The sequence below is a fragment of the Urtica dioica genome, chromosome 7 (assembly GCF_054948205.1).
Source record: "Urtica dioica subsp. dioica isolate 48M chromosome 7, U.dioica_male_clone48M_v1_H2, whole genome shotgun sequence".
Classification (NCBI taxonomy): Eukaryota; Viridiplantae; Streptophyta; class Magnoliopsida; order Rosales; family Urticaceae; genus Urtica; species Urtica dioica.
The window spans coordinates 10,007,501-10,030,191 of NC_142762.1; positions in this window are offsets into that span (position 1 = coordinate 10,007,501).

Sequence of the window (22,691 nt, forward strand, 5' to 3'; positions counted from 1 at the left end):
GTCCTTTGACCCTAAGATTGCGAATATATCGTTTTAAGCAAACTACGAAGAGTTTGTTCATGCAAATCTACATTTGTCTCTTCGTAAGTTGTTTAGTTTGTTTATGGACTAAAAGACTATGGTTTTATCATAAAGCTTCAGACAAGGAAGTTTGAATGAACGTTTCAACTTTATTAATGAATGAATAGGCAATTACAAGCAAGAGTCTTCATGAGACTTTATTACATCAAATGTTCAAAATAAAGACTACGACTCTTCTTGTGGGCAGCATTGACAACAAACTCCCACTTGACTCAAAGAAGGTGTGTCTAGTCCTTCATGCCTAATCCCTCACGATGTTGGTCGAAAACCTTGTTCGCTAGGGCCTTGGTGAATGGATCTGCGAGGTTTTCCACCGTTGAGATCTTCTTCACTTCCACGTCTCCGCGCTGCACGATCTCTCGAATCAAATGGTATTTCCTCTCAATATGCTTAGAGCGCTTATGGCTTCTAGGTTCCTTTGAGTTAGCGACAGCCCCACTATTATCACAATAAAGGGTCATGGGCTCGTCGACGTTTGGAACAACTTCCAAATACTTAAGGAACTTTTTAAGCCATACAGCCTCTTTGGATGCTTCACTAGCAGCCACATATTCTGCTTCCATTGTGGAGTCAGCAATGCAAGATTGCTTAATACTTCTCCACACAACAGCTCCACTATTAAGGATGAACACAGATCCCGAAGTGGATTTCCTGGAATCCTTATCCGCTTGAAAATCGGAGTCGGTATATCCCGTCATAGTCAGGTCAGTACCTGAGTATGTAAGCATCAAGTTCCTAGTTCTTCGAAGATACTTAAGAACATGCTTAACAGCAATCCAGTGCTCGGGTCCAGGGTTGGATTGGAAACGGCTAACTACGCCAACGGCGAAACAGATGTCAGGTCTAGTGCAAAGCATAGCATACATAAGGCTTCCTACGGCAGAGGCGTAAGGAATTTTCCTCATGTCTTCAATCTCTTGTGCAGTCTTGGGAGACTGGTCCTTAGAGAGTGAAACTCCATGCCTAAAGGGTGTTTGACCCCTCTTGCAGTCTTGCATCGAGAAGCGATCCATCACCTTATCAATATAAGATGCTTGAGAGAGCGACATGGTCAGGTTTTTCCTATCTCGAAAGATTTGGATCCCCAGAATGTACGCGGCTTCTCCTAGATCCTTCATATCGAATTGCTTTGCTAGCCAGACCTTAACCTCAGATAACTTACCCACGTCATTACCAATGAGTAGTATATCATCGACATATAGTACCAGAAACACAATTTTGCCTTCGTGTATTAACTTGTAAACACAAGGCTCATCTATTGACTGTTCAAAGCCGAAGCTCTTTACAGTTTCATCGAATCTAATATTCCATGACCTAGATGCTTGCTTTAGTCCATAAATGGATTTAAGCAACTCACAAACCTTGGTCTCTTGACCTTTATCCACGAAACCGTCTGGTTGAGCCATGTAAATGCACTCGTCAAGATTGCCATTCAGAAAGGCTGTCTTGACATCCATTTGCCAGATCTCATAGTCGAGAGCTGCAGCTATGGATAGGAGTATGCGGATGGATTTAAGCATCGCGACTGGCGAGAAGGTTTCTTCATAGTCAATCCCTTCTTGTTGGGTATAACCCTTTGCCACAAGTCGTGCTTTGAACGTCTCGACGTTCCCATCAGGACCCCTTTTCTTCTTGTATATCCACTTACACCCTACGGGTTTAATCCCTTCAGGAAGGTCTACAAGTTTCCAGACTTTGTTGACATACATCGAGTGCATTTCAACTTTCATGGCGTCAAGCCAAAGGTTTGATTCAGAACAAGCCATCGCTTGGCTATAGGAAACAGGGTCATCCATGTCGGAGACGGCTACAAGAGAGTCTCCATAAGACATGTACCTGTCAGGCTTTTGAGTAGCCCTCCCACTACGTCTAAGTACTACTTGACGAGATTCTGATGAGTTAGGTTGTGTTTCAGTTGGGGTAAGAACAGTTCTTACAGATGAGGTAGAAGCTTCCTCACCCAACTTTTCTTCAAGCACAATTTTGCTTCTAGGTTTCGCATCCTTCATAAAGTCCTCCTCAAGGAAACGAGCATTCGTGCTAACGAAAGTCTTATCGTCCTCGGGACTATAGAAAGTAAAACCTTTGGTTTCCTTCGGATATCCTACAAACAGGCACAATTCTGACCTACTAGCCAACTTGCTAGTCTTTTGCCTCAGCACGTGTGCAGGGCAACCCCAAATTCGGATGCGGCCAAGATTCACTTTACGGCCAGTCCATCGTTCATAAGGAGTACCAGGAACCGTTTTGGACGGAACTTGGTTCAGAATGTAGGCGGCTGTTTCGAGGGCATATCCCCAAAAGGAAAGCGGGAGTGATGAGTAACTCATCATTGATCTAACCATCTCCATAAGAGTTCGGTTTCTTCTCTCTGACACTCCGTTTTGTTGAGGTGTGCCAAGTGCGGTAAGCTGAGAAGCGATACCTTCTTCTTTAAGAAAGTCATCGAACTCTCCAGACATATACTCACCACCTCGATCAGATCGAAGGGTTTTGATCACTTTGCCAGTTTGCTTTTCCACTAAAGCCCTAAAGACCTTAAATACGTTAAAGGTCTCGGATTTGTGTTTAAGCAAATAGACAAACCCATATCTTGAGTAATCATCAGTGAAGGTAACGAAGTATTCGTATCCTCCACGTGCCTGTTGGTTGAGCGGACCACATACATCAGAATGTATTAGTTCCAGCAACTCAGTGGCTCTTCGACCTTTATCGGAGAAAGGTCGCTTAGTCATTTTTCCTTCTATACAGGATTCACAAGTAGGTAGTGAGCCTATTGCAGAGGCTTGGAGTGGACCATCCCTCACAAGTCTCTTAATCCTATCTAGACTGATATGACCAAGTCTTAAGTGCCAGAGGTATGTTGATTTTGTTAGATCGGAGGATTCAGAAAGTTTGATCCTCTTTGGCTCCCTAATTAGATCGTCATCTATTTCGGTGTCTAAAAGAGAAGGTTTAGTGGGATAGATGTAGAAAAGAGCATTCTTCATACATGCATCAGTGACAAAAGAATTATCAGGAAACGAAATACGAATTCCATTCTTAATGAACTTTAAACAATAATCTTGCTCACGAAGACGAGCAACGGATATTAAGTTCTTCCCAAAGGTAGGAACAAAATATACATTATTCAAGTTTAAAGTGCGGTCTTCAAAAGACAGCGTCACGGATCCCACAGCCTTTGCAGACACCAGGCTCCCATCACCCCATTTGAAACAGAACTCGCCTTCCTCTAAGCTTTTGGTTTTCTTGAAACCATTCAAGGAACAACAAATATGGTTAGTAGCAGCGGAGTCAAGAATCCACGTTGATACATTATCAGCTACTAAGCATGCTTCGGTAACTAGTACAATACTATGTTCCTTTGCTTTGAGATTGGAAGGACAGTTCTTTTTATCGGCCTTGTGAGGTCTCTTCTTAGTTCCAGAGGCGGAGGCTCTTTGCTCAGTAGCATGTGCCTCTCCTTGATTCCTCTTTCTCTTAGTGAGACCTTCAGCAGTGTGAAACTCCTTTATAAGCTTGGTAACAGTGTACTCTAGCTTGTTTATGGAGTAGTTCATCTTGGCGGTATCAAGAGATTCGGGGAGAGTTTCTAAGATCATATCTATGATATTCTTCCCATCAATCTCAGATCCTAGGATTTCCTATTTTATTCAGAAAACTAATGATCAGTATCATGAAGTCTCCAACAGGAGTCCTAGCCTGCATATGACAGTTCATAAACTGTCGGACTGCTTGTAGCCTTGTTTGACGCCTTTGCCCTCCAAACATCTCAAGGAGATTGTAGAGCATGTCAGCGGCAGTCTCGATGTCACGATGTTGCTCTTTCAGCATATTGTTCATAGATGCCAAGATATAGCACCTCACAATCTCATCGGATCGAAGCCAGGCCGCTAAGGCGTCATTGTCCTCTTGAATTGAATCATCATTCGTCAGAGGAGGACACGGGGTGGTGAGTACCCATTTGTGCTTGTTAACGGTAGGTATTATGTCGAGGTTACATTTCGAATCTACGTAGTTTTCGTTTTCGAGTTTGACCGAGGAAAGAAAGATTGAGAGATGGTTGAGAGACATATTGCCTATAAAAGTTGAAACAAGTTTATGATTAGTCTTTGGTTTAGGATTTAAGTTTCATTAAGACTTTTATAAAATCCAAAGGTGTTATAAACCAAACGATAATTTACTCCCTCAAGAGAAGGCCGCAAAAAATCTCCATTTATAAGTAAATGACACATCATTAATGCTTAGCCAAGATGTCAATACATCAGCTTTGACTAGCCACCTTGTAAATTGGTTTGATCACTCACATCCTTTCGCAGAGCCTCAAGGGAGGATACTAGGGATTGAGCCTAAGCGTGCAACCAACCACTTAGTCCAAAAGATCAGCTTTGAAAAACAATCCCCCAAGGGGAGGCCTTGCCATCATTGCATCACTCACGGACGTAGCTCATTGAGCAATGATCGAAGCAATAACGTCTTGGAGTACTCACATTTAAGTGAGGGTCGCAAGAGCGGCTCTTAGTCCCACGTTATTGCATCTTTCACTAGTGTTGGGGATCGTGGGTTACAAACAACGAATATAACCCTCCCACTTAGTTTTTGGAGTTGGTTCATCGACTCTTATAAGTTCGGAAACAAATTTCCTAGTTAGAGAGCGACAGAGCGGACAACTAGAAGAGAATCCTAGATCGACATGTTCAGAGCAGTATTAGTGCATAAAGGCACAAGGTACATACTCGATCTTTTCCTATTTTCTATTTCGGGAAAGTGCGTGAGGGAAGTGTGAACTTCAACTCACTCGAACACTTGAAAGTTTGAGATTACACATCTTTTTATTTTTCGGCTTGAAAGTTTGAAAACATTTTGAAAACTTATTTGATTTGGATGACAAAAATTTTCAAGTTTGAAAGTGAAAACGGTTTTTCAAAATTCAAACTAGTTTTGTAAAAAATTCAATTTCAATTAAACTTTCAAAAATCAAAACATTTTAATCTTACACATCATGTTTATAATCATATGAAAAACATTTTTGCTCAAAAAAGTTTTCTCATTAGAGTTCTATAACTCATGGTAGTGGGGTTTGAAAATCCGGATTTCTAAAAAAACTGGAGTTTCAGACAGCCGCGCACCTCGGAGTAAAATCGCCATATCTGGCGGCTCCGATGTCCTTTTCAGCCGAAACCGGTGGCATTGGACAGAGGACAGACAGAGCTTTAATTTTATTCAAGAATCATTAAATTTCGATTTCTGAGCAGAGAGTTATGCCACTTTTAATGCGGGTTTACTCCAGCTCGAAGAAAAAGAAATAAATTAAAGCTTGGTCCTACTTAGGTGCGGAAAAAGAATCAAGTGTAACGGAACGTTTTAAGATGTTGTTTAAAGCTTTTATTTGTGTTTTATTAGCAAGGTAATAACAAGGCATAAAAGAAATAACAACAAGCATAAAACGATTCAAGTAAAAATAAGAAACTAGCAAGATAACAAAACTAGTCACAAAATTTTACTCGAAAATTCTCAAACCTTTAAAACACGTTTTTCAATATAAAAAATTAAAAACTTTTAGAACTGTTTCTAATGTGTTTTAACATCATCCCAAACTCATAGAAAATCAACATGGTTTTTAATTTAGAGACAAGAGCAATAAATTAAAAAAAATCTAAGATTACAATTCTAACTTGTCACAAAATTAGTAAACTTTCGAAAACGATTTTCAAGCTCATAATTTAAAAACATGCACATGCATTCCTTTGACCATAGCTCTGATACCATTTGTTGGAATCGATCTAGGGTTTAAGAAAAAGTTTAACGCTTCGTTAAGCGGCGGAATTTTAAAAATTTTCTTTTTAAGTAAAACTAGTTTTTACTAACCTAGACAAGAGCATGTACATGTAAATAAAAACTAACATGAGCTATTAAAGTTACTAACCTTTCTTGAAGCTTGAACCTTGTAGAAGCTTTTGGAAAGTTGCAACGCTCGTCTCCCCTCGCAGCACGTCTCTCTTTCTTTCCTCGGCACCTCGAGCAACCACGAAAGTTTCTATCACTAAATCACTCGAAAAGAAGGAATCAGTGAGTGGGCACTTTTAAACACTACGACTTAAGAACGAGTCTCGAAGTCGCAGAGCTAAAGACTAGGTCGAGTGAGGACCTAGGTGCCAAGACAAGAAAAATCGAAAATATAAACTAGAGAGAGAGAGAGGAAGGGGCGGCCAAGTCTAGAGAGAGAAGCTCTCAATCTCTAAAACTTTGCATGAATGAAAAGTGTGGAATGAGGCTCCTATTTATAGGAGAGGTCTCACCTTCAATAAGGTAGTTTCCTCTTCTATAGAATATCACATATTCATGAGCCAATTTCCCTTTTCCTTCAAAGAGGAGCACGTCCAAGACAAAACAAGTAAGTCCTTGGATTTGTTTCCTCTTTTGTTTGCTTCTCTCTTGACCACATTTGGGCGCCCACCATGTTTCCTCTTAGGGGAAATTTGTTTCCTCTTTCTCTTTTGGCAAGTATCTTGATACATTTATGCACAAAATATTCTCTCTTCCTATGGGTATTATGGGCGCCTATCACCTTCTAGAAGGGGCTTCTAGAAGCTTTTCCATTTTGTTCATGACAACATGAAAAAGGCCCATTAAGAATTTTCAATAAAATTCTTATGAAATGAAATTAATCCACAAGGCCCAATTAATCATATTATGGCCGAGTGACATTAAGTCATCAAATGAATTTGTCAAAAAATTTATTGACATTCATTTCATCCTTTGTCTCAAAAGACAAAAATACCCTTTTCACTATTTTCGTTCTTGTTTTGACTTAGCTTCCAGTTTAACTATTCCTATCGATGTGATTCGTGACAGTGACCTCATGGACCCAAATGAACAAAGCTTTAGCTAAACACTTGGACTCAAAGTTCACAAACCTTTTCCAAGTTTAGCTTAATGCCAGCTGACTCCACTAAAGAGCTGACACTGAAAATCTCTCGGTTCAAATGAATTTGTTTTCTACTCAAGAATTCGACCTAATTATAATGAGCGGATCCACTAAATATTATCTATGCTACCCTTCATGAATGTCATCAGCTAGTCGGGATTTACTAAATTACCATTTTACCCTTCTAGATGTTATTTTCTCAACTCCTTTGTCGCTTGTGAATAAGTTAGAAACAATGTATTGACGAGGAGCTAACAAGTCACATTGTTTCATCCAAAAGAGTCAGGACTCAATTTGGACACTGGCCAGTTCATTTATTCACACTCCAAGGAACAAAGCATGAGGTGACATACATTGCATTTCAGCAATCTTGTACATGAATTCCATATCTATGAGAACTTCACAAAGCTACTCATGACATACTCACAACTTAGTATTTCACCAATAGGCCCTGTTCGGAATGACATAGTGAGTCCGAACTCTGACTTTCTCAAATGAGAATACTAAGGTGTGAAATGGCATGTCTCATTTCAGGATTAAGGTAAGCATGATGCAATTCATACATAGTGACTTCGAGACATAAGAGGTTAAATGGTTTGTTCTTATATTGTCTTAAGAAGTGCACTGGTCAATTCAGTACCTTCGGAAGATACCTAGAAGAACTATAGAGTCCCCAACTCTCAATGCCTCATAACCAGACATCATAGATTCTTCTAACAATCATACTGAGGTCAATAGTCCTTTGACCCTAAGATTGCGAATATATCGTTTTAAGCAAACTACGAAGAGTTTGTTCATGCAAATCTACATTTGTCTCTTCGTAAGTTGTTTAGTTTGTTTATGGACTAAAAGACTATGGTTTTATCATAAAGCTTCAGACAAGGAAGTTTGAATGAACGTTTCAACTTTATTAATGAATGAATAGGCAATTACAAGCAAGAGTCTTCATGAGACTTTATTACATCAAATGTTCAAAATAAAGACTACAACTCTTCTTGTGGGCACCATTGACAACAGCCTCCGGCTCCACGGCCGACCCAGGGCCGGCCTTCGACCAAGGGGATGCCCAAAATGCCCCTCGGTCGCCTATAAATGCCGGGGTCCCGCCCCCGGTCCAGGTAATCCATTCTTGAGTACTGAAACGCTATTGAACTCGTACCTCGCTCGTTTCTCTCAAGTCCCGGCCTCTAAACAGTTAAACCCTCTTTATCCACCTCAATCCTACTAATGTTGAGCGTCGGAGAGGTAAACAGAGGTCACCCCTCTGTTTCCCCTTTGTAGTTCACACCTTCCTGCTTGCTTTTCAGGTGCTTGGACGAAATAGACATCACCCACAGCTAAGGGACGACTTGAGAAATCAAGTCCGACACGCTCGAGTCAAGACGAGACCACTCGGTCCGGCCTTGGGTCTAACCGCCTTTGACTCCTAAATCGTTGTCCGAAAAACTGCGACAACATTTTGGCGCTAGAAGGAGGGGCCCACCGACCTTAGCGCGCTCTCCCTTCCATTTCACACTCTCACTACTCTTACGACTCTCGAGAGATGAGTCACCTTCCCACTACCTCCGCCGGCACTCGAGCGACGAGTTCGAGGTACGGCTTCCGAAGCCTCGCTCACTGTCTTGAGGGGCAACCTCGTGATAACGAGAGCCAGCCCCAAGACGCGGCGAACGACCCCGAGGCCGAGCTCCTAGAGGACACGGCCCGGCGGCTTGCGGAGCTCCTTGACCGTCCCGGCGTCGACGGCTCGCTCATCGCCAATCTCCTCGGCTACGACGTCGAGGATCGATCCGCCCGAGACGACTCCGACCCCGACTACGTGGGGGAGTCAAGGACCGACGAGGCGACTCCTAGCCTCGCCCAAACACGGCCCGAGAGGTCCAATGGTGCATTGGCCGATCCTTCGCACCGGGCACGACGACAGGCGCGATCACATTCCCGAGGACTCGCCCCCTCGGTTTCAAGAGGCGGCTGGACACGGCCCCTCGCCGAGGAGAGAGCGACTCTGGTGGATGATGGGGCCGATAGTCGAAGCGCTCGCTGGACGGTCCGACCAAGGGCGACCTCGCCTCGCCACGCACCGAGCGTGGACCTTAGAGAGCGCTTGACGGCGCAGAGAAACTCCCGAGGGGAGGATCTCCGCCAAAGGCTCAACTCTCGAAGGGACGCGCTTCCCGCCGCAACTCTTGGCCGGCCTCAGGCCAATGTCGTGGACCAAGCGTCCAATGAACGCCAACCGGCGACTCCTGTGGCCCCGGCGGTCAGCCATGCTAACGGGCTTGACATGGTCACGATGATTCAGAGCCTCCAAAATCAAATCATCGAGATGAGGGAGTCAGGGAGGCAACGACCGTATGGAGGGATTGAGGAGTCGTACTCTCCCTTCGCCGCTCAAATCCTCGCGCAACCTTGCGTGGGGAACTTCAAATTGCCATCCATCCCTCCCTATGACGGGCGGACGGACCCAAACTTCCACATCCAACACTACGAGACGTGGATGACAATGCAAGGGCAGCCGGACGCGACCCTATGCCAGGCCTTCAGCCTGACCCTCATAGGGTCGGGCTTTGAGTGGTTCCAGAGTTTGAGACCCGGGAGCATCCCGTCCTTCCGGGCCTTGCGAGAGGCTTTCCTTGCCCGCTTCGCCATGCTCGTGGTGCAAAAGAAGTCAAAGACCCACCTCCTCTCCATCCGGCAAGGGAGAGACGAGACGTTGAGACAATACCTCGCTCGCTTCACCGAGGAGTCTCACAAGGTTGAAGGATTCGACGACAAGGATGCCATCACGGCAATCACCGAGGGAGTTCGCACGAGCGAATTCCTCAAGTCTATCATTGGGAAAGTCCCGCGAGACATGGCGGAGCTGATGACGACAGCCCGTACGTACATGGGGATCGAGGACTATCTCGATGGCCGAGATGGCCGGAAGTCAGGGGGACAGGGTAGTCGACGCCGCGACGACCAAGATGGAGATCGCCCCGACCCTCGAAAGAGGAGGAACAAGGGAGGCCAGGCCCCTAACGGCCGCTCCCTCCCCGGGCCGAGACCGTCACACGTCGATAGCTTCCGAAAGTTCCTGACGTTCACCTCCTTGAACACCCCACCGGAGCGGATCCTAGTTCTGCACCGCGACAAGCTAGGGAGCCCCACTCCTCTCACAAAGGATCCTGCAAAGAGGGATCGAAGCAAGTTTTGCGAGTACCACCAAGATCACGGGCATCTTACGTCCGAGTGTTATCAGCTCAAGCGTCAGATCGAGGCCCTGATTCAAGACAAAAAATTGAAAGAGTACGTCCTCAGAACGATCGGGACGGCCGCGGCGCACGGAGAACGCCCGTGACAAGAAAGAAAGGGTCCGGTGACGGTAACTGTCACGGACCGAGCGGCAAACGGAGAACCGGAGAGCTCACAACTGCACGTTGTGGGCTCAATCATGGGCGGCCCGGAGTTTGGAGACTCGTCCATACAAAGGATGAAGTACGTGCGTGAAGTTTCCCAAGGGAAAATAGCGCACTACATCAATCATACGTACGAGGCTCCTGCTCCGGCCCCATTCGAGTCCATGTTCTTCACTGGCCAAGAGGCGGCGCGAGTCCTCCATCCACACAACGACGCGATAGTCGTCTCAGCCCCGGTCGCCAACAACCTTGTCCGGAGAATCCTAATCGACAATGGGAGCTCCGCCGATATAATCTTCAAGTCGGTGCTGGATATGATGAAGCTATCTGGGATGAGACCGACCCTGATCTCGACTCCACTCTTCGGCTTCTCCGGGGAGAGGGTCATGACAGAGGGAACCATCGACCTCCCGGTGACCTTCGGGACATCGGGGGGGCTCGAGTTCATCCACATCGTATCGTTCTTGGTTGTGGACCAACCCTCCGCCAACAACATCATAATTGGCCGCCCGACCCTCAATCGGTTGAAGGCCATTACGTCCACTTACCACCTGATGATGAAGTTCCCGACGGACAAGGGAATAGCCATGATGATGGGAGACCAATCGATGGCAAGGATGTGCTACATCCAAGGTGTGGACGGGAAAGAAAAGGGAAAGATGGTGAGCACCGTCTTCCAGCTCGGGGACAAGTTCCCGTGCGAAATAGAGGAAGGAGGCACCTTCGGAGAACTGGACCAAAGGGACGATGTCGAGCGTCGAAAGGTGTAGACACCGGACGACCTCGTTCCCGTCATGTTGGACGACGCCAAGCCTGACCAAGTAGTCAAGGTAGGCGCCCAACTCCCGTCCGAAGTCCGAACCCAGCTCGCCACCTTCCTCCGCAAGCACAAAGACGTCTTTGCGTGGACACACGCCGACATGCCGGGGATCGACCCCGAGATAATGGTTGTCCGTCTCAACGACGACAAGAGAGTAGCTGAACGCGTGCAACCGCGGCGGACGTTCAGCGGAGAGAGATACCAAGCCATCGGTGAAGAGGTTGACAAACTTCTCGCCGCCGACTTCATCAGGGAGGCGGAACACCCCAAGTGGGTGTCCAATGTGGTGATGGTCAAGAAGCCAAACGGGAAATGGCGGATCTGTATCGACTATAAAAATCTCAACAAGGCCTGCCCGAAAGATAGCTTCCCTCTCCCAAGGATCGAGCAACTTGTGGACGCTACGGCGGGCCACGAGTTGTTGAGCTTCATGGACGCCTACTCAGGCTACAAAAAGATCCGCATGCACAAGCCGGATCAGATCAAGACCACCTTTGTTACGAACCGCGGACTCTACTGTTACAAGGTCATGCCCTTTGGCCTCAAAAACGCGGGAGCGACGTATCAAAGGTTGGTGAACCGAATGTTCGCCAATCAAATTGACAAAACCATGGAGGTCTACGTGGACGATATGCTCGTCAAAAGCCTCAAGGCCCACGACCACGTTCGAGACCTAAGAGAGATGTTTGCGATCCTGCGACGCTACAAGATGAAGCTCAACCCCAACAAGTGTGCCTTTGGGGTCGAGTCCGGGAAATTCTTGGGCTACATGGTTAGCCGCCGCGGGATCGAGGCTAACCCTGAGAAGATTAGGGCGATCTTAGAGATGAGGTCGCCGCAGAAAGTGAAAGAAGTTCAGAGTCTGACAGGAAGGATCGCCGCCCTGACGCGATTCGTGTCCAAGGCCACCGATAGGTGCCAACCACTTTTCAAGGCACTGAAGAAGACCGACGGGTTCGTGTGGACGGAGGAGTGCGAGGAAGCATTCCGCGAAATGAAAGCCTATTTCGCCTCCCCCCCGTTCCTCGCAAAGCCAAAGAATGGCGAAACCTTGTACATCTACCTCGCGGTTTCCGACAGGGCCGTGAGCGCCGTTCTCATACGCGAAGAAGACAAGGTGCAATGGCCGGTCTATTACGTTAGCAAAGCGCTCCTCAACGCCGAGACTCGATACTTGGAAATCGAGAGATTGTCCCTCGCCCTTGTCATGAGCGCGAGAAAACTCCGACCCTACTTTCAGGAGCACCCCATTGTGGTCCCGCACGGGACATCCCATCGAGAAGGCCCTTCAAAAAGGGACCTCCTCTCGAATGGCCATATGGTCCCAAGAGTTGGGCGAGTACGGGGTCGAGTTCCAACCGAGAACCGCCATCAAGGGCCAAGCCCTCGCCGACTTCGTAGCCGAGTTCGCAGGCGCGCCCTCAACTGACGAGGGGGACAAAGGTGGTGAGGGCAGAGAAGACAAGGAGGATGATCACAGTGAGTCATCGAAGAAGAGGACCAACAACCCTATTGGGCCGGTCTGGGACTTGCACGTGGATGGCGCGTCAAACGCCTGGGGGGCTGGCACCGGCGTAGTGCTCACAAATCCCGATAGGGAAAAACTGAGATACGCCCTGCGGTTCGAGTTCAAGGCTTCCAACAACGAGGCAGAGTACGAGGCTCTGATCGTTGGCTTGGAGCTAGCAAACAAGCTAGGCGTCCAAAACCTGCGCATCCACTGCGACTCGCAGTTGATTGTGAGCCGGGTTAAGGGCGACTACGCCGCAAAAGAGCCAAACTTGATCGCGTACCTGTCCAAGACCCAAAAGAACCTAGAGGCGCTATCATGGTTCGAGATCGTCCAAGTTCCTCGAGCGGCGAACGTCGACGCTGACGCCCTGGCTCGCCTCGCATCCGGGATAGAGGACAAGGGCGAAGGCAGCGTCCCGATCGAAGTGCTGACCCGACCCTACGTCTCGAGAGGCGACGTAGGGGTAGTTGATGAGACCCCGCCTCCCTCATGGATGACTCCGCTCGTGGAATTCCTTAAGCGAGGAGTCATCCCCGAAGACAAAGAAAAAGCCAAAAAGCTGAGAAGCTTGGCGCCGAAGAACACGATGAGGGAGGATAACCTGTTCAAGAGGGGCTACTCCATGCCCCTCCTCCGCTGCTTGACCGAGGTCGAGGCGAACAAAGCGCTCCGTGAAGTGCACGAAGGGGTGTGCGGAAACCATGCCGCCGGACAATCCTTGGCATTGAAGCTTCTAAGGCTCGGATATTTTTGGCCAACCTTGAAAAAGGACTCCCACGAGTGGGCCAAAAAATGCGACAAATGCCAAAGGTTCGCTCACATCCCGCGCCAAGCGCCTGCCCCGCTATGCCCGATCATCGTGCCGCGACCCTTCGCGAAGTGGGGAATCGATCTCATCGGCGAGCTACCTATGGCTCCGAGGCAATACAAGCATGCGATCGTAGTGATCGACTATTTCACAAAGTGGGTAGAGGCCGAACCACTGGCGTAGGTCACCGAGGCAAACACGACGAGCTTCATCTAGAAGAACATTGTCTGCCGCTTCGGGATCCCCGCGTCAATTGTGACCGACAACGGAAAGCAATTTGACAATGCGCGCCTCCGAGAAATGTGCGAACAGTTGGGCATTAGCAAGACATTCTCTTCTCCCCGCCATGCTCAAGCCAACGGTCAGGTAGAGACGGTCAACAAAACGATCAAGGAGACTCTGAAGAAGAAGCTGGAGGAGAGAAAGGGGGCTTGGGTCGATGAGCTTCCCATGGTCCTATGGGCATAACGCACCACCGCGCGAAACGCGACCGGCGAAACCGCTTTCACTCTGGTGTTCTGCGTCGAGGCCATGGTGCCCATCGAGACAAAGCTGCCGACCATGCGCATAGAGGAGTATGAAGAAACCGCCAACGACGATGCAATCAGGCTCGAGCTAGACCTCATAGATGAGAAGAGGGCGGACGCGCTCACCCGCCTTGCTGCACAAAAGAGGAAGGTCGAGAAGTACTACAACTCCAAGATCAAGCTGCGACAGTTCGCCGACGGAAGCCTCGTCCTCAGAAGGGTGTTCCAAAACACCAAGGTCCAAGGAGCGGGAGTTCTGGGTCCCACCTGGGAAGGCACGTATCGTGTGCGCCGAGCCATTCACAACGGCACGTACGAGCTCCAGAACCTGGAAGGCCTCGTGTTCACGCACCCGTGGAACGCGGAGCACCTGCGGCAATACTACCAATAGAGGCGCCACATCCCCGACCTGCAATTATTTTCATTTTGTTTTCGATATTAGCAAAAGACAATTTCATATTTCAAGTATGGCCAACGGCCTGGGAATGTAATTTTTAACTATTTCAACATTATAATTTGATTACATTTCGCTTCGACACCTTCACATTATTGTATTACAATTTCTCGTCTCCTCTACGAGCACCCAAGAAACTCGGGGGGCTAACGAGGATTAAATGAGGATAACAAGCTCATTTTTCACAAACTGATTTTTCGCGCGACACACTCGCGCAATAACACGTTTTACGTGCCGAGAGGTAGCGAAACATCAACAAATCAGATCCGCGCACCGGACCTCCGACGCACAATTCCACGCCCCGCACACCGATAGGCAACGGGGCGTCGGTGGATCGCGTCCACGCACCGGACCGTCGATCCCGGCAGTCAAAACCCAAAACGTGACACGCGTACCGACAAGTACCACACTCACTGGGAACTGCGTCCACAACAAGCTCGTCCCGATACGCACGTCGATAGGTAGCGTACTCGTCGGAAGATGAGCGCGACGGCCACTCAGCTCGCACACGCCGATAGGCGACGAGTCACGAACGGATGGCCGAGAGTCGCACCCGCCGGGCAAATCTGGTCTAGCCAGCGTCCGCGGGAAACTTTGCCGCCAAGTGCAGCAGTAAGCCGTGCAAACCGGTTACGCCAGGTATGGTAAGCCGGGCTCGTAAGACACGCACCAGTCACATCGCGCGAATCGATTGCGCTAAGCATAGCAAGTCGAGAAAATAAGATGCATAATAGACAAAAAAGCTTTAACTAAAGCAAACAATGTTGTACGAGCAATCCAACAAGAAAAATATGAGAGTACGACAAGCGTCGAACGAAAGAAAAACATAACGAAAATCCGGAAGAAAACATGATGCAAGCGCTAAACAAGTGCGCAAAAAACTGAAGAAAACTTGGCTACTCTGAGCCAAAATCAATCTGCTCCTCGTCCTCCTCGGGACGGGGGGCGCCGGACCCGTCGGTGGCTTCTCCATCAAACTGTCAGTTCGTCGACTGAGCGGCCTCTACGGGGGCTTGAGGACGGGGGTCATCCTCTGGCAGCTCATCATCCAGAGGAGGGAACATGGCGTCGAAGAAGGAAAAGGTGGTTCCGCGAGACGCATTCTCCTTCGCGGTCGCGTCTCGGACTCGTATGGCCGCCTCGTGACGAGCCACCTCCAGCGCGAAGTCCCAGTCGTCCTCCAAGTCCGTCTTGGATCGCAGGGCGTTGTCCTTCTCCTCGACAAGGGTCTGCACCTCTGCTCGCAAAGTGTCCCTCTCCCTCTCGGCCTTGACTCGAGAGATCTCACTCGCCGACAGTCGAGCATGGACGATGCTCAACTCCTCATCCCGGCTCGAGAGCGCCGCCTGGAGTTTCTTCGTCTCCTCTAAGATGGTGTCAGCCGCCTGCTCCGCCTTCTCTCGAGATGCCTGCTCTGCCACGTGGAGCGATTTCTCGGTCGTCGACTCCTCGCGAGCTCGCTTCAGTTCCTCCTCGAGTGCTTGAAACTCTCGAGCGGTACGGACTCCCGCTAGAGCTGCAGCATGGGCGGCCGCCGTGCTCTCCTTGTCTCTCTCCATGATCTGCATGCGCCGTAGCAGATCCCGGAGAATGCGGTCGCTTCGCTCTTGGCGTGCGAGTATCTGTGGAAACGAGTGATATACGTGTGATCGGATTGAGAATAATAATTACACACAAAACAAGCAAACGAGTCGTACCTTTCGGGCGTCTCCGATCCCGTTCTGGAAATGCTCGAGGTCGCTCGTCGTCAGGAGACCCTTGAAATCCCGTAGAGGGGTTTCAAGGATCCCTCGGGACCACTGGTCCCTCAGCTCTGCCGCCTCCGCTAGGAGCATCGAGTCCATGCTGTCCGGCGCCGCCGATGTGTGGGCGCGCTTGTGGCCGGAGGGTGATCCGAAGCAAGTCAACGACGACGGTCGCTTGTTAGAAGAGATCGCCTCGTTCCTCGCCCGCGGTGGCGACCCCCGGTGGCGAACCTCAGCTCGGGGACGAGCCGCGGTCGTAGCTTCGACGGTAGGTGCCGCTCTCGGCCCTTGTGTGCGCGGTCGATGTCGTCGGGTCATGGTATCTGAAAATGAGAAAGAAACGACAATAAGTTAGAACGCGAACGATACGCATAAATACAGCGAAACATGCAACAGCGCGGAAACATAAGTATGGCTAGTACCCCCCACGAACCCCACGCCTTTGATCGAGGATCCTCCGCAACCTCTGCGCCGAGACCCGGGCACGGAGGAGCGTCGTCGCCAGGCACGAACCACCCAGTCCTCGCCATCAGGTCTGGGGACTCGAAGAATGATCCCTGCCGTCTCGACTCCGGGACTGCCCTGATCACCGTGTCGAGCTCGGAGTCCTCGACGTCGCTTACCGGTGGAAAATCGGCCGCGGGACCAAACGCGAGGGGCGCAACCCCGAAAGCCGACTCAGACACCCACACCCAAGGGTACCTATGCTTCGAAGTGACCCTGGTGACGATGGCTAGGCGCTTCCGATGTGAGACTAGGTAGGAGCCCGGCCTCCCGGGGACCCCTCGCACCGATATGAGATCCTGAATGTCGTCCGCAGTAACGGCCCTTTTCTTCGCTCGATAGAGCATCATATGGCACGCCGCGACCACTCGATAAAAGAACGGAGACATCTGTGAATCGTGTACCCCTAACCGAACCAGCAACTCCTGGATGACCGGTTGAAAGGGCAACCTCAGTCCTCCGCGAAGACTCGCCTCGTGGATCGCGGCGAACCCCTTTCGCGGCCGAGTCGCAAGGTAATCTGGTAACGGCTGTAGAATCGACACGAACTCCGGGATGTTGTAGCGCTTCCTCAGGCTCGTGAAGCTGGTGATCGTGAGCGAACTCGGGACATCGACGCCTGAGCAGTCAAGGTCGCCACGTATGACTGATTCTCCAGTCGGGAAGGTCAAGGCCCGCGTCTCCTCCTGCGCGGTAAAGGAAAGTGTCACCGCATGTGTAACGTGACGGCTCGACGAGTCGCTCGAGCGCTCGGCGTCTGGAGCGTTGCTCGGGCAGGGGGCGACACCCTCACGGCCGCCCACTCGAGCCGGGCTGTCCCTCTCGACCTCGGCATAGTCGCCCGAGCGCGCGCCTGGTTGCTGGCCGGCCGGGCCATCGCCGTCAGGCCGGCCCAGCCCGTGGCCGGCCGTGCTCCCTCCTGTGCGCGCATCCAGCCCAATGACCCAACCCATCTCCTGGCTGGGCGGGTCCTCCACGCACGGGCCCGGCCCGATAGGGCCTAGGGTTTGCCCAAGGGCTTGGCAGGCCGCTACCTCCTGCCCGGCATCGGCCCCTCCCTGGGCGGCGTCGCCCGGCGCCGGCAATCCTCCAGCGGCCAGGCCCGGGGGGCTCTCCTCCTGGGCGCGATCTGCAGGCCGCCCGGCGGCCTCACCCAGCCGAGGTAAGGCCTCCCTCGCGTCGGGACCGGCCCAGAGGGCGTCGACACCGGTCGGCGCACCCTTCTCGGCGTCGGCTTCGCTGTGCGCGGCCGCCCCGGGCTCACTCGCGCAGCCCGGGCGTTCCTCCGCACCGGCGCGCCTGGTGACTACCCGAACGGCCCCGCCCAGTAGGGTGGGGGCTCCCCCGTGGCCGGGGTCCGCCCAGAACGCGCTGCCCCTGGGCAAGGCGTCCTCCCCGGCGTCATCCCCCTCCGGCGCGTCTCCTCCAGCGTCGACCGCTCCCAGCGCGGCTTCCTCCGGCGCGCGCACGGCGTCCAGGCCGCTTGTGGGTGGTTGGGCTTCGTTCCTCGGCCTGGGTAGGTCTTCTCCGACACCTCCAGCATCGCCGGTGCCGCCCCGGGCCAAGGCACCTCCTCCGACGCGCGGCGCATCCCCGGCGTCCGCCGGCCGGTGCTGGCCGTTTCCGGCACGCGCGTCCTCTCCCTCGCCGGTCAGCCACGCCTCCACCAAAGAGAGGTCTTCCCCGGTCATCTCAGCCGCGTTTTTCGAGTTCGACGTGTGTCGTGTTTCGAAGAACGTTGGGGGAGGCGAAATTTGGGCCCAAAAATTGTCTAAGTCTACATGGTTGTCCCCGAACAAGTGAAGCAAGTCGTCTTCAATGGTCCCACCTCCCGATCGGTGGTCGATGGGGTCCATGGGCACGAATAACGAGACTAAAGCGATCGACAAAATAATAATAATAATATTAAAAGACGTCGGAACATACCTCTTGGCGACGGGCTTCTCCGGTGGGCCGACGGTAGAATTTGAGTTTACCACGTGACTTACACTCGATGATAAACTCGGGGGGCTAATGTTACCGGTCCATCTCGGCCCGGTAGAGCAGCGACGACCGCGATAGCGACCACCCTGGGACTCCCCCGACGCACGGCCGACCCAGGGCCGGCCTCCGGGCCCATGGCCGACCCAGGGCCGGCCTCCGGCTCCGTGGCCGACCCAGGGCCGGCCTTCGGCTCCGTGGCCGACCCAAGGCCGGCCTCCAGCTCCATGGCCGACCTCTGGCCTCATGAGCTCGGCCTCCAGCTCCATGGCCGACCTCCGGCCTCATGAGCTCGGCCTCCAGCTCTATGGCCGACCTCCGGCCTCATGAGCTCGGCCTCCAGCTCCATGGCCGACCTCCGGCCTCATGAGCTCGGCCTCCAGCTCCATGGCGACCTGCGGCCTCATGAGCTCGGCCTCCAGCTCCATGGTCGACCTCCGGCCTCATGAGCTCGGCCTCCGGCTCCATGGACGACCCAGGGTCGGCCTCCGGCTCCATGGCCGACCCAGGGCCAGCCTTCAGCTCCATGGACGAACCAGGGTCGGCCTCCTGCTCCATGGCCGACCCAGGGCCGGTCTTCGGCTCCATAGACGACCCAGGGTCGGCCTCCGGCTCCATGGCCAACCCAGGGCCGGCCTTCAGCTCCATGGACAACCTTGGGTCGGCCTCCTGCCCCATGGTCGACCCAGGGCCGGCCTTCGGCTCCATGGCCGACCCAGAGCCGGCCTCCGGCTCCCCGGCCGACCCAGGGCCGGCCTTCGACCAAGGGGATGCCCAAAATGCCCCTCGGTCGCCTATAAATGGCGGGGTCCCACCCCCGGTCCAGGTAATCCATTCTTGAGTACTGAAATGCTTTCGAACTCGTACCTCGCTCGTTTCTCTCAAGTCCCGGCCTCTAAACACCTAAACCCTCTTTATCCACCTCAATCCTACTAATGTTGAGCGTCGGAGAGGTAAACAGAGGCAACCCCTCTGTTTCCCCTTTGTAGTTCACACCTTCCTGCTTTCTTTTCAGGTGCCTGGATGAAATAGACATCACCCACAGCTAAGGGACGACTTGAGACATCAACTCCGACACGCTCGAGTCAAGACGAGACCACTCGGTCCGGCCTTGGGTCTAACCGCCTTTGACTCCTAAATCGTTGTCCGAAAAACTGCGACAACAGTTGCCCTGCACATGTGCTAAGGCAAAAGACTAGCAAGTTGGCTAGTAGGTTAGAATTGTGCCTGTTTGTGGGATATCCAAAGGAAACCAAAGGTTTCATTTTCTATAGTCCCGAGGATGATAAGACTTTCGTAAGCACGAAAGCTCGTTTCGTTGAGGAGGACTTTATGAAGGATGCAAAACCTAGAAGCAAAATTGTGCTTGAAGAAAAGTTGGGTGAGTAAGATTCTACCTCATCTGCAAGAACTGTTCTTACCCGAACTAAAACACAACCTAACTCATCAAAATCTCGTCAAGTAGTACTTCGACGTAGTGGGAGGGATACTCAAAAGCCCGAAAGGTACATGTCCTATGGAGACTCTCTCGTAGCCGTCTCTGACATGGATGACCCTGTTTCCTATAGCCAAGCAATGGCTTATTCTGAATCAAACCTTTGGCTTGACGCCATGAAAATTGAAATGCACTCGATGTATGTCAACAAAGTCTGGAAACTTGTAGACCTTCCTGAAGGGATTAAACCCGTAAGGTGTAAGTGGATATACAAGAAGAAAAGGGGTCCGGATGGGAACGTCGAGACGTTCAAAGCATGACTTGTGGCGAAGGGTTATACCGAACAAGAAGGAATTGACTATGAAGAAACCTTCTCGCCAATCAGAATGTTTAATCTATCCGCATACTCCTATCCATAGCTGCAACTCTTGACTATGAGATCTGGCAAATGGATGTCAAGACAGCCTTCCTGAATGGCATTCTTGACGAGTGCATTTACATGGCTCAACCAGACGGTTTCATGGAAAAACGTCAAGAGACCAAGGTTTGTGAGTTACTTAAGTCCATTTATGAACTCAAGCAAGCATCTAGGTCATGGAATATTAGATTCGATGAAACTATGAAAAGCTTCGGCTTTGAACAGTCAATAGATGAGCCTTGTGTTTACAAGTTAATACACGAAGGCAAAGTTGTGTTTCTGGTATTATATGTCGATGATATATTACTCATAGGTAATGATGTGGGTAAGTTATCTGAGGTTAATGTCTGGCTAGAAAAGCAATTCGATATGAAGGATCTACGAGAAGCCGCGTACATTATAGGGATCCAAATCTTTCGAGATAGGAAGAACCGGACTCTGTCGCACTCTCAAGCATCTTATATTGATTAGATGATGGATCGCATCTCGATGCAAGACTCCAAGAAGGGTCAAACACCCTTTAGGCATGGAGTCTCACTCTCTAAAGACCAGTCTCCCAAGACTGCACAAGAGATTGAAGACATGAGGAAAATTCCTTATGCCTCCGCCGTAGGAAGCCTCATGTATGCTATGCTTTGCACTAGACCTGATATATGTTTCGCCTTTGGCCTAGTCAGCTGTTTCCAATCCAACCCTGGACCCGAGCACTGGATTGCTGTTAAGCATGTTCTTAAGTATCTTCGAAGAACTAGGAACTTGATGCTTACATACTCAGGTACTGACCTGACTATGACGGGATATACCGACTCCGATTTTCAAGCGGATAAGGATTCCAGGAAATCCACTTCGGGATCTGTGTTCATCCTTAATGGTGGAGCTATTATGTAGAGGAGTATTAAGCAATCTTGCATTGCTGACTCCACAATGGAAGCAGAATACGTGGCTGCTTGTGAAGCATCCAAAGAGGCTGTATGGCTTAGAAAATTCCTTAAGTATTTGGAAGTTGTTCCAAACGTCGACGACCCCATGACCCTTTATTGTGATAATAGTGGGGCTGTCGCTAACTCAAAGGAACCTCAAAGCCATAAGCGCTCTAAACATATTGAGAGGAAATACCAGTTGATTCGAGAGATCGTGCTGCGTAGAGACGTGGCAGTGAAGAAGATCTCAATGGTGGACAACCTGGCATATCCATTCACCAAGGCCCTAGCGAACAAGGTCTTCGACCAACATCGACAGAGATTAGGCATGAAGGACTACACACATCTTCTTTGAGTCAAGTGGGAGTTTGTTGTCAATGGTTCCCACAAGAAGAGTTGTAGTCTTTATTTTGTACAATTGATGTAATAAAGTCTCATGAAGACTCTTGCTTGTAATTGCTTATTCATTATTAAAAAGTTGAAACGTTCATTCATTCTTGCTTGTCTGTTTGAAGCTTTATGATAAAACCTACGTCTTTAGTCTATAAACAAACTTAACAACTTACGATGAGACAAATGTAGATTTGCATAAACAAACTCTTCGTAGTTTGCTTAAAATGATATATTCGCAATCTAAGTGTCAACGGACTATTGATCTCAGTACGATTGTTAGGAGAATCTATGATGTCTTGTTATGGGGCATTGAGAATTGGAGTCTATAGTTCTTCTAGGTATCTTTCGAAGGTACTGAATTGACCAGTGCACTTCTAGAGACAAGATAAGAACAAACCATTTAACCTCTTATGTCTCGAAGTCACTACGTATGAATTGCATCGCACTTACCTTAATCCTGAAATGAGAAATGCCATTTCACAGCTTACGTATTCTCATTTGAGAAAGTCAGAGTTCGGACTGACTATGTGATTATGAACAGGGCCTATTGGTGAAGTACTAAGTTGTGAGAATGTCATGAGTAACTTTGTGAAGTTCTCATAGATATGGAATTCATGTACAAGATTGCTGAAATGCAATGTATATCACCTCATGCTTTGTTCCTTGGAATGTGAATAAATGACCTGGCCAGTGTCCAAATTGAGTCCAGACTCTTTTGGATGAAACAATGTGACTTGTTAGCTCCTCGTCAATACATTGTTTTCTAA